Below are 13,407 nucleotides of genomic sequence, written 5' to 3'. Positions count from 1 at the left end.
GTTTGCTTGAAAGCGAGAGGGGGCAAGTCTGCCATTAGGGGTTGTGTGGGTTTTGCTTTCATTCTAAAGCAAGTGAGACATCGAAAAATGCGTTTTCGGATGAGATTTCTCGCACCCGGAATCCAGTAGCGGCGTTGAATAAGAGATTTGAACTATTTTGGGACCACCATGAAGAGAGTACAGGTGATAGTGATCACACAATAGAGTTGCGAAGTGACTTTGAGAAGGAATCAAAACAGGGTGCTTCGAAGACTCAGGCAAGGGAGAAAACTTCAGTCTAACCCCCCCCACCATGAGGGTATCAGATGATAAAAATGGTGTGAGTTTTCTTATCGAAGGAGAGCATGGCTTTCCTTGATTGACTGCTTTTATTTCTGGAGAATAGTGTTGCTTTTGAACGAGTTTTTACACATTGAGCAAGGGCTTCGGTTCGTTCATTTACAGATAAAGGACCAAAACGTTTAGCAGACTGTCTGGATCGGATGTTATGAATGAATCTTAGTACATAACTCATTGCATTTTGTAGTTTAGTGAGTGAAGAAAATCGATTTATCCACTGGTACAGATCGTTTGGTGGTATAACGTTAGTTGTTAGTGTATTGCTAAATGGTGTTTTCTTGATCTCAATTACTTCAGAGGAGCTTTTTTTCCAGGTGATACAGGCCAAGAGGAAATTTCATTTAGTAGAAAAGAGGGGCCATGCCACCAAAGCGGGTGATCAAGTAAGCCAGAGGGCATCAGACCTCTAGTGCCACAATCTGCGGATTGTTGTCTCCTGAAATGTGACGCCAAACATCAATAGACGTGTTTTCCGTTACTTTACAAACTCGGTTTTGAGACGAAAGTTTCTAGAAGGTGCGGAGGTGTTCTTATCCAACCAAGAACATTCATTGAGTCTGTGAATAAAAAGATATCTGATATCTGTAGTTTTGGTGATAAGCTTCTGGTTAGCTTTGACCAGTTGGGAGAGGAGCAACGCTGCGCATAATTCCAAGCGGGGTATCGTTAGTGGTTTGAGTGGAGCAACTTTGGTTTTAGAATGCAATAGGCTACATCCGGTAGTTTTGTTTTCACATTCGACTCTTAGATACAATACCGAGCACATGCCTTTCTGAGAAGAGTCTGAAAAACCTATGAGTTGGACGGATATGTACGTACTGAGGGATATAGCGAGGGATATTTATTTGTGACATAAGTGGAAGTTCTTTGACAAATTTATCCCAAACAATGTGTAGATGTTTTGGGAGTGGATCGTCCCAGTCTAATTTTCCAACCCATATTTGCTGAAGCAAGTGTTTTTTAGTGTGAAGATAACTGGACTGATGAAAACCGTTGACATCATACACTCGGGCAACTTGAGATAAGACATTTCGTTTGGTCGGAGTTTTATTTACAGGGGCAATAGCGTAGTGAAAACAATCCGTGGAAGGGTCCCATTCAAGTCCTAGTACTTTTATGGAGTGAATGGATCCAAGGGGATGTGGTCTTTTCTCTGTGGTCAGAAGGGATTGGTGTTGAGAACGGAAACACTTGAACTAGCCACATTTGTGAAGTTCGAAACCACCAGATACGCAGAGTTGATTGAGTTCATCAAACAATTGAAGGGCTGCGTGTTCCGAAGAGGCACCACAGACGATTGTCATCGATGTAGCAGGACGAGTTTAGCACTTCTGCAGCATTGGGGTAGTTAGGACCTTCGTCGAGAACTAGTTGCTTCAAAGTTCGAAGGGCGATGAAAGGGCTTGATGAGAGACCAAAAGTTAATCGTTGAAGTTCCCATTCTTGGACAGGGCCAGAAGGGTCAGAACGCCAAAACAAATGTTGGTATATTTGCGGTCAGAAGGAGCAACTTTTATGGCTCGATACATTTTGTTTTTATATCGCATGTCAGAGCGATGGGGTGCAATCGAAACATAGAGATAACAGTTCCGATGTCGGCTTGGAGCTTGGGTCCCGTCAACAGCAATTTATTAAGAGACTGATTCGTGTCACTTACTTCAGAGGCGTTAAAGACAACTCGGAGAGGTGAAGATGAAGATGATTCTTTTACAACTCCGTGATGTGTGAGGACATATGGAGAGGGCTGAGGGGCGAGACACATGTGACCTAGGTCAACATAGTTTTGTAAATTGTCTGAATAATGAGCGAGATTTCCCGGCTTTCTTTCAAGCCGTCTTTCCCTGTTGGAGATACTTGCTAAGAGCTATTTCTCGTGTGGAGCCTAGGTCAGAGGGGACGCCATTTTTGAAGGGTAATGAGGCTACATATCGTCCCCGGTTTCGTCTCTAGAGATGGTTGATTGATAATGATCTTCACAGAACTGATCAGCGGGACTGAGGGGTTTTGGAAAATTGATTTCTTCCATTTCCCAGAATTGTTCAAGGAGTCGATCAGTGCTTAGAGACGATGAAACAAAGAGAGAGTTTCGTTGGTGAGAAGGTGATTCCATGGGACATCACCCATGAGATACCCAACCAAATATTGTGTGCAGCGCGGTAGGCTGCCCTTTGATGATGGAAAGTTCATTGGTAAGCATGTCTGTGAAAGCTTGAGCTCCAAAGAGAATGTCAAACTTTAGCAGGATGAATAAATTCAGGGTCTGCTAGATTCAAAGAATTGAATCTCTGCCTTAGAGATTCTGAAAGCGGGGCTGTAGGAAGATTAGATGCTATCTTAGAAATGATAACTGCATCCAACTGTAGTTGGACGTCGCTGTTGTAGCGAGAGGCTATGTTGCAAGTAACGAGGCCTTTTGTGTTTATGCCACATTGATGACCAATGCCTGAAATGTTAACATTACACCTTTTGATAGGTAGTCGTAAAGTCTGAGCTAATGATTGAGTGACAAAGTTGATTTGACTACCTCCGTCAATGACAGCTCTGCACGTTTGCCAATGACCTAAAATCGTCTTGAATGAGTACTTGAGCGGTGCCTAACAAAGCAACATTTCTTGTGTTAGTTCGCTGAGACTGACAGGACAGTGTTTGAACGGGTGCGGTTTGTCTGAGGTGTAGGCACGGCGGCGGAAGCGCCGACTACTGAGGGGGGTGACGCAGGTGTAGAGATGTGAGAGTGAGGTGCGTCTGAGTGGACGGGCGGCGGAGTGGAGACCCGCTTGTCATGGAGTAGAGAGTGATGTTTTCTTACTTTTACAAAATCTACAACTCGCATTTGAAGTACACGCAGACACATGGTGTGACCCAAGACATGAAAAACATCGTTTAAATGAGCGCACAGAATTATAACGTTCATGTAAGGGCAAAGCAATAAACTGGTCACAGCGGTAAAGTTGATGGTTATTTTTACACATAGGACACTGAGAGGCAGGGCGACAAGGCGACGAGTTTAGTCTTCTCTGAATGTGAAACACCGTGTTGAGCTGAGAACACAACGCCTTGCGGGGAAGGGGTGCGGGTGGTCTTGACGTAACTACACTAGCTTTGTGTGTTTCTTTGGTGAGTTCATAGACGGTACACTGAGCGCGAAGAAACTCCATAAGGTCTTCCAATATAAGAAACTGTTTGGATTTCACTTCTAGTTCAAACGCTTTTCTAGTATTATTGTCTAAGAGGGCGTAAAGCTAGTTGCAAGAGCATAAAACCAGACAAGTCACTGATATTAAGACTTTTCAATGCTTGAACATTTATGTGAAACACATCTACGATCTGTCTTAGGCTACTTAGACTAGGGGTCTTTACAGGTTGTTGATCAAGTATTTTTAATTAAGATAAAAAACTAGCTAGGAGGCGTGGATTAGTGTAGCGTTCCACTAGAGTGTCATAGGCTAGAGTGTAGTTAGCTGGATCAAAGGGTATGGCTTCAACAATGCCCAGAGCAGGGCCTTCAAGTAAGCTTTTTAAATAACTAAACTTTTCAATAGGGGCCATGGAGGTATTGTGGATTAAATTATCATACAGAGATCTGAAGGAGTTAAACTGCTCTAACTGTCCACCAAACTTACTTATATCTATTTGCGGAAGCTTAGGTTTTACAAGTGAGGTTTGTGAGAGATCTACATCGACAGTTTTAGTCTTAGTAGCTACAATAACATCATAGGTGGCTTTACATTTATAGTACATGGTATCAAACTGCTTGAAGGCGGAACTAGTAATCTACAGTGTCCTTGGGGTCATCTAATTCAAGATTAAGATTATCCATCTGTTCTGAAAGGGCTTTCAAAAGTCTGAGTACAAAGACTTTTAAATTTGAATACCTAGCGACAAAAATCATTAGTTTCACCTGGAAGTTCCTTGATTAAATCAAAACACAGCTGTAAACTTTTGAAAATATACCTTTCTCTCTTTTTCACACATTGTTCTAGTTTTTTAGTAGCCATATTTTCAAACACTAATTAAATACAAAATGTGAAATACACCCTACATAAGACAGAATCCTTATTTACTAAATTAAACCTGCTTACAAACTAATTTAGGTAAACCTTGACAAAAATAAAACAAGTAATCTTCAAACAAAACATTGACACAGAAATAATATTAGATAGTGAGTGATTAAGAAAATAAGAATGATTCCCTCAGTGATAGAAAATTATTAGTTTTAAATAGAAACAGCTGACAGATAAGTTGCTCAAAATAGATAAGAGCGTCCGGTCGGCGGACAGAAATAAGGTTGGGACACACATAACCGCACCGCGCCCGACACGTGAGTCGGCCGATTGTGTTGGCCGTCACACGGTGAAACAATTGCTGCGCAGTATTTAACCTGCAAGTTCAGACACGTCCGCACCGACACCAGACCGTCGTGGCCGCACCGTGGCCGCACCGTCACCCGATAGTTCAGGTTTGAATTTTGACGGGCACGGTTGCGGTCTGAGAGATCTCTTTTGAGCGGCATCAGCCATGGATGTGGAGAAAACTTATTGAAGAAATAAGGAAGTTTCCTGTAGTTTATGACCAGTCGAATGACAAATATCGGAATACAGAATACAAGGAGAAAGTGTGGAAGAAAATTGCTGACAATTTGGAGCTTGGAGAGGGTAATTATAAATTTAAAAAGAGTTGGTCACATTTGCGTTCTTCTTTGTAAAAATATTTCAGCAAACGTTTTATTTAATTGAATTATTTAGTATACTAACCCTACATCGTGCGCTGACATTTTGTACGTTTTTTATTATTTTAACTGCAATATACTTAAAATTAAAATAATTAATTTACAATATAGTTTTCAAGTACGGAAAATAAACATGTTACTCTAGTACTGCTATACAATTGTACTCTTTGTCTCCGCAATAAATACTTGACTATTGACTATATTATATATTTTACTAATATTTACTATGTTTTACCCATTATTATAAAACTATCTGCAACATGGCAAACTATGGCCTCACACTAAACGTTCTTGTGTTAAAGTAATACAAAATATACTGTTTGTAGTGTATTTTATTGAAATTCAAAATCAAATTTATTGATAAAAAGTATTGGAAATATTTTTTAGAGTAAACTGGTCATATTTTCTTATTGTGCTAATAAAATTACATCAGTTGGTATTTTATATTGTTCTAATAATAAGTAATTATAAAACTATGTTGTATATTAAGTAATTTTAAATAACTAAATTAGAATTATGTAATGTATTGGATTTATTTGGTAAAATTTATCCCGGTATTTCGCATGGGCAAATTTACAATGTTTCTATGAAATTTTGTACGTTTTATTATTTTAACTGCATTAAAGGTCAAATAAAAATAATTTATTTACAATAAAGTTTCTTAGTACGAAAATAGTAGCGAGTATACATTTTAATTCGCCGCTTTTCATTAACACCGTTGGATTATACAGTTAGAGTTGGGATAAAAACTTGAAATTTCACAATTTTGTAGTCAATACTATGGCAATGACGATGTAGTAGATAAATATTTTAAAAGTTTATTACAAGTGCTATAAAATAAATATTAATTAATTAAAACCAAATTGAGCTTTGGCGATGAACATGAAATAATGAGTCGGCTGCTACTTTTTTTATTTATTGGTCAGGCGAGTTTTCGTCTGCGAGAAAGTTTGAGATAATAAACCAAATTTTACCGTAGTATTTTTTATAAATTTTTGGAGTAAACAGTTTGTCGAGAAACGAGGTATAAAGCAGATACAAATTTCATGCGGCGCAAACACGTGCCCGCTGCTTCGCCTCCATACGCTGCAATAGGTTAAATGTTTAAATGCTCAACCTCTTTTATATACTCAAATCTATTAAACATTAGTAACTTATTATGGGAATATATCTAAATTTGATTAAATCAACTAATCGTTGTAGTGGGTTTCAAAAACAAGAAGTACATAATAAAATGAAATATGATATGTATTTTAAAGCAATAGCCTCTAAATTAAACCTTTTACAATACGGAATAACTTGAATGTCTAACTTAAATAGTAAGTTAACTTTTTATGTAATGTTACAGTTTACAATGTTACTGTTTATTTGGTGTTACAGTATATATCAATGAATGATTTCTAACATTCTATACAGGTTACAGTATAGTTTTTACAGTATCTTTATGGTATTTAGTTTATATTCCTTACTTACAAGGAAATAAAATGTACAATCACCCATTCCATCGAAGTATATTTTAGTTGATCATTCTTAAAAAAACTTCCAATAATACACATTATATAATCCACCACGTATATATATATATATATATATATATATATATATATATATATATATATATATATATATATATATATATATATATATATATGAGTTATTACTTGTATGATATCTTTTTATTTGTGAAAATAACTGAAGAACAAGACTGACAGAATATGAAGTCTACTACCCAAGGAATATCACAGCTTTCGTTAAATGATTACGAACTCTCTGTTTATGTAATTTTTCGTTATACAATTTCGAAAAATGGTGAGCCTGACTTTAAAATATTTTTTTAAAATTCATAAATTGCACAAATATTATCCGTCACTCCGAAAATACAAAAGACATACGCTCTATTTACAAGCAGTGAGATCGTTACGCTCGGACAGCGTACGGACAAGTGTGCCTCGCGGTAACCGAGCCCGAGCCCGCACCGAAACTCGGCCGACTCACGTGTCGGGCGCGGTGCGGTTATGTGTGTCCCAACCTATACTCGATCAGCTGAGCGACAATCACATAGCGGCCGATAAGCAGCGCAAATCAATAAACATAACCTGCAGTTCTGTACCTGTCTGTCTGGCTCTATAGTTCAGTTCACGAAACTTAGCTTAAATGCTAATTTTATTTTTAATGCTAATCAGGTTTGTTTCATGAGGCGGTTGAGTTTTGATTTGAACTCAAATTAAATGTTAAAACTTAGTGGACTGTTTTTTTGCATGAAACTGAAGCGTTCGTATAGGACCAGCTGATCCGGCTCGAAGGACCAAATGTACGGTCTTTGAGGAAGAGCCGTAACCGCGGTAAAGCCGAAATAAAAACGACTGGTGATGTACCTTGGGGGAGTCTCGTAGAACGGGGTCGTCGAGGTCCTCGGCCAGGGCAGCGGGGAGTCCAGGATCACCAGAAGTCTTGGGTAGGTCTTGTAGATGGAGAGCGGTGGACAACAAGGGGAATGATTCACTCCGAGAGGGTAAATAAAGTAACTATATTGACTTGAAATACATAAAAACAAAATAGAGCTGTATAAACGTGAAACTGTTCATGTATTGGGGTGGAATGCGGGCAGCAGCGTGTGTCCAGTACGCCCGCCTGCGGAGAGAATAAAGAGCCGCGTCTTCTTATCTTGAAGGGGTTGGAGAAGGGGCTGCGAGTCGGTGACGTCATCTCTCGGGCCAGTAACAACACCAGCCGTTAACTAAGAAATAAGTACTGAACAGGTAATTTTATAACAAATGACCTTACAGTAAAATGTAAATATACGAGTATGAGCACAACATATTATTATTTTGATCCTGCATTTATTTTCATTGACGCTATTTTCATTCATCAATTTGGTTACAGAAATCACTGCTAAAATATAATTTAAATCATAGATGCGTTCCTAATTTATTTATACTATACACTGTTCTTCATATATTGGTAATAGATACATAATGTAATATATAAAATTTCTCAAAATGAATCTCACTAACCTATTAGTAAGTATCATACTGTTTAAATAGATCTATGTTCTAAATATTTATGAGATTAATAATTGTATTTTTATTACTGACGATGAATATGGTTGTTATGTGCCCTGACGGAGGACAGGGTGGGTTTTTGAGCTTTGACCGACTCGAAGTTAATGCCAGTTACAGTAAACGCATTGAAGCCTAAGGTAAAGTGTAAAGTTCTTAACAAGTGCTTCTCTAGTTGGAAAAAAATAAATTCTCGATATCAAAGTCGGAGTTCTCCGTGCTACTTTATTTATGTTTATTTAGTAACACTTTCAATACATTTATAATTTTTCCAGTTTTTAAACTGACAATAAATTGAACCTGTTGATTAATAAATTAAAACCATATTTATTGAAAATAATTATTCTGACTTAACAATATTGATAACTTTTAGATTGAACGAAAATCTCTTGTAATATAAATCATTACGTATTCATACGTAAAAATATTACTGTATTCATATTTTAATTTCATAAATAATTATATATTATTGGACCTCTTTTAAATTTCTAAGCTACTCTTATACATTGAAAATTTCTACAGTTACGTATTCAAAATGCACCATTTTAAAGTTTAGGGTGTCATTAACTTACTCTCAAAATGTTGTAATTATTTACAGAAATAAGTTGTTTATAGGAGTTTTACTTAAAATTGGTGAGCATGAAATTTCTCAAATCTATTGTCCATTTTTTTACTTTCTAACAAGTTGCAAAACTTTTCTACAACTACACGGAACGGAAAGGTTTAAAATGCATTTTTTTCGACATTCAAATTGAAGGCTTCGATAAAGGTATCAGTATTTGAAGAATATATTTTAATTAATACTGTTTTCTTAAGACACTGTGATAAGTTTTATAATATAATTATGATAAATATTTATAGAGCAGGACAATACAACCTAAGATTTTTGTAACAATTATTTATAACTATGGAATATTGTAGAAACTATTAGGTATGTTTAAATAAAAACTGGTATGTTGAGTACACACCTAAGCTATTTATATTTATTTTCTAAACATAGACATTTTAAATACATTTTAAGATACATTTTAAAGATATTTTAAGACATTTGCTTTTATGTGCATCAGAGACAAATTAGTTAAAGTTCTAAGTGTTATGTAATCGTAAATAGATAACAAAAAATATTTATCTCATACGATCAACCCTTGCACAGATTTCAGTCTACGATTTGAATGATTAAAAAGGCTTATTAAATTAAAGATGTAAAATTAATATTTAAGACGCAATTTAGACATGATGATTTCCAAAGTAATACAATTTTATTGTTTACCAATTTAAATAAAATTGTACGTAATTGAAAAAATTATGATTGAGAGAGCTAGTTTAAAAAAGTCTTGTTTTTAACAATATTATACGAGTAAGCCTTAATGTGAAGCATTCAAACTGAGAAATGGAGAGAATTTACTTATTCTTGAAAGGTGATTTCACGAAAATTGGTGTTCTTTATCTTAATAGAGTTAGTAAAAGAAGAGCTATAGTGGATATTTCAAAAGAATTACTTTCATTATTTACCTGAAAGCTAAATAATACTTCAGCTTTTCTTGTTTAGTACGTTTATTAAACATTTCAACAAAGATAAAACAATGCAAATTTTTACTTTAATAAAGTCAATCTGAATAGGTTATATAAATTTAAATTGGTTTATTAAAAAAACCCTATTTGTAATTATTGTATTTAAATGATAACATACTTATAACGTAAAACAATTTTATAGTAAGTTTTTTGTTTATCAGTCTGATGAAAGAATGTGTGGTCTTCTCTCCCCATAGTCACCCTTAAATAATTTAAGCATAAAGGATCTATTATACTAGAATAACTTTTTCTTTAGTCTTCATAATTTGATCATACTGCTAGTATCATCCCTTCAGTTCTGAAGTATAAATTAAGCTTTCCAGTTTTTTAGGGTTTTGGAAAAGAGATAAGGTCTTATTTGAATAACAATTCTCAAATGTATTCAGACAATTATACTCCTAAGTGTAAGTCGTAAGAGTATTATTCTTTCACATCAGCACGATTTCGCCTGATGGACCTATAACTTGTTCAACTTATCTGTTTTTTTTATATACTTGGTAAAAGTTGTGAGGTGGATGGTATTCATACTGACTTTAATAAGTCACTTGATAGAGTGAGCATTACAATTCTATATGTAGGTCAAAAATAGTTTGCTTTTATTCTTAGCTGAATACATTCTTAATCTACTTATGGAATAAAAAGCAAAGTGTTCTTATGAGATATTTTCATCATCTTATTTAACTGATTTGTCATGATGACTATTTAGTGAAGTCCGTTGCTCGAGGAGCTGCAAAGATTGAATTCCTTTCTACCTATCTATAATAGCCCCCTTTTTCTAGTGAGTCAAGATCAGTCGATGCTGATAGCTCTGTGTACGGGACAGTAATTGAATGATAAACAATCTACTGGTATTGAGTTGACGATAATAGTGAAAATGAAATCTTTAAGTGCTCTATAGTTTTAGAAACATACTAAGGTCGATATAAAATTATTGACCCATTTCCTAATCTAGGATGCTGTCTAGTTAAAAACAATTTGAAAAGCATATGAATTAAAACTTTTTGGAAGCCTGTTATAAAAATTGTGAGACTTTGATCATGTGAAAACCAAACCGTTTGCTGAATATGCCCACATAAACAAAAGTTATTTTGTATTGAAACGAAGGTACGAGTACGCCACACCCACCGTGACTTACCAAAAACACTAAAAATGAGATTGCATTCGAAACTTAAATTAAATAGTTTATTTCATTAGGATACATGTGTTACTATAAAAGTGTTTTAATGCCATACGAGTGTACGAATTTTGTTTACAAATAAACTTATTACACGATTTTATCTTTGACATCGTGGTTACTCACAAGACCAATATAAATATTTTCACTCATCCAAATTACAAAGAGAGAAATGTATCATTATCCAAGTAGATCTTACTTATGTAGAAGATTTATAAGTAAATCATGCAAAATTTTCAGTTTATATTAACTAAATTGCTTCTCCAAAAATTGTGTTGACACACAAACCGAAATTATTTTTTTCTAGCCCTTTGAGTGGAGGCTTCACTGATTAGGGCCAATTATTATTTAAATTTATGAATACAATACACAAATAATGGTCAGCAATGAAAAATAAAAAATTTAATTAAATAAACTGTTAATTACATTCCTTAAAAATTTTCTGAAACATAAACGAGAGAATATATTGACATAAACAAGAAAATAAAAAAGATTACTGCCGTTCACTAAAACTAATAATAATTTCTACTTTTAGAGTATCAGGTCTTTTGTAAATATGTTTTTTTTATTATTCTCGCTGAAACATTATATGTTTCCTTCCATACATTTTGAAACGATCTGGACCTAATAAAATGGGTTTGCTGCGTATTTTTAGATACGTGTTTCAAAGTGGTTTCAACTAACGTAATCGCAGTGTAAATTACCTTCCTTATAAACTGTTATATTTTGTCAATGTTCTAAATAACCTTATATCAATTTGAGAAATACGTAAATTGAAGGCCTATTTGCAGAACAGATGTACCACTCCGACAATAAGATAAATCAAGTCTGCGGGCAAGTTGAAGTAATGGCCATTATTGTGGGATTTGGCAGGAAATTGGATCGTGGGAACCGCTTGATCAGGTGAGAGATCTCTTTATATTCCTACCTCTCGGAGTTCCATTGCTGTAATTTGCTGTATCTAATAATACCTCTTAAAATTAAGCAAATATTTATAGTGCATGTTCTACTTTAATAAAATCTATTTTATGTTGTTAGCGAACCCAATATTAATATATTTTAATCTTAATTAAAAGAATATAAACTTGAAAATCATAGAAATAAAAAGATTCGCTCATGGATCAAATTTTATGATTTATTATTAACATTATGTTGTAAAAGGCAAGAACAGACTTGCATTGCATAAGTACAGGTAGAATCTTTTAGTTTATATCAATGAAAAATTTTACTTAAGAATGAAACCTAACGCCAGCCAGTTTTTGTGGGGGTTGAACTAAGATAGTTTTGCAAGGGTTGAAAAACATAAATTTATCCTTCAATTTCATGATTTTTTTTCGCTTTAAAACGCTTTAAACTATTAGACAGAGGTAAATAACGGTCATACCACCGTCAGTCAATGAGTTTACTAGAATTAAAGTCGCTATCTTCGGTCAAATAGTCTTCGTATATTACCTAAGCTCCTCAAATTATTTCATCAATTCTGAATCACACTTGTACAATGCAAGTAGGATCTCGACTCATGTACTATTATATGTCATGAGCAATGGTAATTCTTTCCCAGAAGTGCGAAATTATTTTTATATTAGAAATCAGGAAACGCAGCTTTCATAATAAAATGTAACATATTGCGTGATTATATTATTTTATTATATATAAATTTAAGTAGAGTAATTATTTATATATTTTAATATTTAGTTTATCTCCAGTTCACCTTCTCTTAGTGCAGGGTCCGGAATTGACACTGCCGCTGACCTAAACCCAAGGATCTGGAGTCAAGTTCGCCTGAATAGATACAGTAAAAGTCAGTAATGAAACTCAAATGATTTCCTAACGTCGTTTCAATGTCAAAGACAATTAGACTCCAATATATACTGTAATCTAGGTGAAGAGGTATTCTTAGTGTCTCATCAGGGGCACAATTGAGTGCAATAACATGTTTAGAATTTATGTTTAGACGTCTCTAAGGACGGTAAAGCAACTAAGCATTCTCGACCTAACAATGCTACGATATCAAAAAGTCGGCCACAAAGAATCTTAAATGAAATCTTTACATCTTACCATCATCATAGATCCATGTAATACAAAATATAGTATATATTGAAAGTATAGTATATAGTGTAATATAGTGAAAAATGTATTCTCATTGCCACATTAGGTGCGCAGTTGATTTTGGAATTTGCACGAAGAGGAAGGTGAACTGAAGCTAAACTCAACATTCACATTGATTTTGATACTTAATATTAAGTATATCTACGTCATACAGATACGTCTCTTTAACTTTCAACTGTATTTGTAAGTAGGGAACATTACAAATATCTGTTTCAAATACCCCTTCCTCCGAACTATGTCTCGTATTCTGTTATCAATTCAGGAGGACGTGATGTCAGTAGGGTATATTGGTATAGAAAAACTGTTTAAAATTACTTGTAGGAGAAGTAGTTTTCTAGAGAACCTAACATTTTAACCAACAATTTGATACCGGGGGCATTTAAAGCTTTACCGTCTTAACAGCCTAGTGAACACTGCTTCTATTG

The sequence above is a fragment of the Homalodisca vitripennis genome, unplaced genomic scaffold (genome assembly GCF_021130785.1).
Source record: "Homalodisca vitripennis isolate AUS2020 unplaced genomic scaffold, UT_GWSS_2.1 ScUCBcl_605;HRSCAF=2990, whole genome shotgun sequence".
Classification (NCBI taxonomy): Eukaryota; Metazoa; Arthropoda; class Insecta; order Hemiptera; family Cicadellidae; genus Homalodisca; species Homalodisca vitripennis.
This window is presented reverse-complemented; position numbering follows the sequence as displayed.